Raw genomic sequence first — 4,806 nt, forward strand, 5'->3', positions numbered from 1 at the left:
TCCTTGCTCATATTGAAACTACGATCAGACTTCTGTATATGGTATATATTATTGTTTTCAGAGTACTTTATCTTTGTGTGAATTGTGAAATTCGATTATTTTTTTTAGTCGTAATTTTTTTAAAGTAGTCAATACAGCTGTTCTACAGGTGAAATATCTCGACTATGTGTTCTTTTTATGAACTGCGCTACCTACCTACCTCATGCACGAGAAGGAGGTTACTAAGTCCATTTCCCAAGGACGGGGTGGACCCCCCATTGGTTTCCCAGAAAGGACTTATGCCAGTTGATAGAGCTGATAAATAACTATACAGGGTATGAATAATGAATATAAAAAAAATCGGTCAAGTTATTTTTGATAAAATCGTGAAAAACCTGGTTTTTTTGCAATCATCCGCCATTTTTCTCAAGAATATTAGTCTTCATGGGGGATTCCACTTTTCAACGATGTTACAATTTTAAAACAAAATAGTAATGTAATTTATCTTTATATTTATTATTCTATTGTAACTGAATTATATTGTACAAAATTGAAATTTCATGTAGAAATAAATTCAAATTGAATCGAAATTGATAAATGGCTCATAAAATGAATAAATTCATCAATGAAATATTATGAACCAATAATGAATGAATTGATTTAATATAGAATTAAATCAGTTAATTTTTTTAACGATTGATAATTGGTTTAAAGGTGTTTTAGATATTCATAAAAATGGTTTGCTATGGCAGGAAAGAAACTTTTCAATATCAGTAGGCTAAGTACCGGAGCATTACAGTATTATAAGATTTCTACTGAATCCAAATAAATGTTGATAATTGTTTTAGAATTAATTCTGTGTGCAAAACATTGCAAAAATATATCATGTTTAAACGATTGTCAATAGTGTTTTCTGTGGTTTTTAAAAATGAATGAATTAAATCATTATTTCATCTATAAATGAAAATAATTAAATTCATGGCAAATGAAGTAAATTGTAGTAAAATTTATAACATTATAATATAATACAATTACTTCATATGCCATGAATTTAATATTTTCATTATTATAATATAATTGTGTATATATTAATTGTGTATATAATTGTAATATATTATATATTATTGTATTATAATATGATACAATTTACTTCATATAGGTACCATGAATGTAATATTTTCATTATATTATAGTGATAAGTACTGCGTCCTCCTTACGGTATATTTCTCCTAGTCCATGAGACATTTTTGTAAATTTGGGCAGCGAATCTATGCCATGCCATTTTTGCACCTGGTTTGAATATGTCCGGCTGTTTGGTTGCAGCGGGGTAATTCTGCAAAAATAAAATTGCTACAATGTTTTCCAAACATACACAAAAATATCATGAGATTACCGGATCACTCACTCCTTATAAAAGATATATCTCTTAACCGCTTATGTTTGTTAGTGTATAAAAGATAACAATACATTTTATGATACAGTGTAGTTATGGAATAAATTGGTCCACAAATTACAGAAAAAATCACTATTATTTCGTGTAATGTAAGTAGATAGACAAATAATGAGTGAAGAATATTTTTCAGTGTTTATAAAAACAAGAGCTTGAGAAGGTCAATAATTGAACAGAGACAGGTGATTGCATGTGAAAATTTGAAGCATGTTATAACTGTAAGGGTAGGCACACTCCACACACCAGCTAGTCAAGACAAGACAAGACATGATCAGACACAATACTTCACATTGTTGCTTATGAAGCAACACACACTGATTAGTCATTGCAATTAGACATGTCTTTTAAATAATTAAACAAGAGACAAGTGATTGCATGCATGTGTTTAGTGAACAACAAGCAATATAAATAATACCGTATAGTATTGTGACATTCGAAAAGCGCAAGAAAATGCTCACTGAAAAATTACTGTTCAAGCCACTAAATGAAAGCTGCTGTGTTTTGCTCTTAATAGAGTAGGCTATAAAACAATTGGGAATATGAAATAATACTACTACGCTATAACTAAATTTAGGATTATAAAAGAAAAATCTCTCTCAAGCTTGAATATTTCATGAAAGTAAACAAGAATGGGTTAATTAATCAAGAGAAAAACGTTCTCGAAGAAAATTATAATTCTAGATGCTTCAACTGCAATCAGATTATCATATCTGATCAGCCATTTTATTTATTATTTATTTATTTCATTTACACATGCACAAAATCAAAGCAATGATTGGGAGAGAAAGAACAGAATTAATCCAAAACTACACCGTGATTCAAAAAGAATACCACAACTTTGAGAATCTGTATTTAATCAAGGAAACATAATAGAAACTTGGGTTGTAAATCAAAATTAAGAGTATTAAAATAAGTTTCTCCCCACTAGAGAACAAGTTCACAAATGTTCGATGTGACCCCCTCCAGACACTCGAGTGATATCAATACGATATTCGAACTCGTTGCACACCCTCAGTAGCATATCGGGTGTAACAGTTTGTATAGCTGCTGTTATTTCTTGTTTGAGCTCCTTAATGTTAGCTGGTAGAGGTGATCGATACACATTATCTTTAACGTACCCCCATAGAAAAAAATCGCAGGGGGTGAGGTCAGGGCTTCTTGGAGGCCAGTGATGAAGTGCTCTGTCTCGAGCTGCTTGGCGGCCAACCCATTGCCTCAGATAGTTTTCATTCAAATAGGCACGGACAGATGAGTGCCAATGGGGTGGTGCTCCAAATAAGGAACTAAATAAACTTTAGTTTCCTCGAATCTTTGACAGATAGTGCTCCACTATCAATTTTCAAAGTTGTGGTATTCTTTTTGAATCACGGTGTATTTCTCCCCCGAATTTAGATAGTTGATGAGCAGATCTAAATAAGGTTATAGTACGACTTCTTATAATATCTCACAAAATTCACTGTCCAAATATATAAACAATATAAATTATTATTATGAATAATCGCCAATATGAAAAAGATTAGACATTTCTTGAAGTTAACAAGAATGAATTCATTAATCAAGAGAAAAACTTCCTGAAGAAAATTATAATTCTAGATGCACTTACAGCAATCAGATCATCATATCTTATCAATAATTTTTTCTCTTATGAATAATCGCCAATAGAAGTTTATTAAAGTTCATGCAATGGAATTTCAAAGAAATGCATTGGAAATAGTACCCTTTTTCAGGAATATCACCATCTTGAAAAACAAAAACTCATTTCTTAGACAACGTTAAACTTTTAAAATTATAAAACAATCAACAATTGATTGGAGTATTTTCAAAAGAAGTAAATGATGATTTCTAAAAAAGTGTAGCCTACTATTTCCATTTTTTTCTATCACTATAATTAGCCCTTGTTATTCATAATATTATTCAAAATTGAATGTTAGTACAGTTTTTCCTATCTTTCTCTACTGCCATTATAACGTGGACTTCACCATAGTCAATAAATCTATGATAAAATAAAATTAATTTAATATTTTTATTTCTATATTTTATCATAGGTTCATTGACTATAGTGATTATAATATAATATTTCTTATTTCGTGAGGTCCACGTTATAATGGCAGTGGAGAAAGATGGGAAAAAAACGTTGCCGAACATCTATCTTATGCCTTCTATAGACGGTAGCAGATACATGTTTATTGATGTAATATTAACTGTTCATTCGCGTTTAAGATAATCAATTTTTATTTTAATAATTTCATAATGAATTTACATGAATAAGATGAAATATTTTGTTAATTAATTATGAATTCTACATTGTTAAAAGACGATCTGGCAACAGAGCAAAGCGAGAAAGAGATAGCGCCATCCGCTTTGTTGAATGAAAGACAAGGATAGCAATAACATTGCTAATCAAAGCTGACATTATAAGGTGGACCACACTATAGTAATACAATGAATTAAAATAATTTTAATTCTATAGAGGGGAAAGAGTAGAAACGATATGGGTGTCACCTGATATAACTCGTGCATTTTCTTGGTTGGAGAAGCTTGAAGTGCGGTAGATATAGGCCTATAATGCAAGTGTTGTGTGTACAATGGGCCATATGAATGAAGTTGAGCATTTGCTTATACTTCTAAAATATGGAGCATTTGCTTCATTTTCTATGAATAAACGTGAGCAAAACCTTTTGCTCATGCTCATCAAAAAAATAGTTTGAGCATTTGCTCAAAATTGTATGAATAAACTAGAGCATTTGCTCAAATTTTGAAGCAAATGCTTCAAAAAAGGTGAGTCTAGTCTAGAGCAGCTTATCACATTTTGCTCATAGTAAAATGGCTCAACTAATTCGTATGAGGAAGAGGAAACTATACCAGATACGATCACAACCAATAGTTGGATGAGAACTATAAAACTCTTATTAGATTCAACCATGATATATATCACCATTATTCCTACAAAAGAATAAATACAAAAACTAGGTACCTGTTTTAAAGATAGCCATCACAAAATAGGAAATAGGCATTTAAGAAGATGAGAGTGTAGACGATTATAAGTAGGCTGGCTACTGATATTATAAGAATATGCTGAAGATTATTATAGAGATGACATTTTTTCACGCTATTATTTCAAATTCTAAACTCAACTAACCTAAAACTCTATTCATAAATAGAAAACAGAGCAGACGACGCAAACACAAGCGGTGCACCCTACTTGCATATTTAGCGCTTCCGTGAGCTATAAAAACAAAGTAAGGCTACAAAAGTGAATCAGCTGATGAAAAATCTTTAAAATACGTGAGCATAGAGTTCAGGAGCATAAGGTTAGAGTATGAGGTAAAGCTTATTTATATCAAATGAGCAAATGCTTTTGCTTCTACCTTTTGCTC

Source organism: Nilaparvata lugens, chromosome 5 (genome assembly GCF_014356525.2).
Source record: "Nilaparvata lugens isolate BPH chromosome 5, ASM1435652v1, whole genome shotgun sequence".
Classification (NCBI taxonomy): Eukaryota; Metazoa; Arthropoda; class Insecta; order Hemiptera; family Delphacidae; genus Nilaparvata; species Nilaparvata lugens.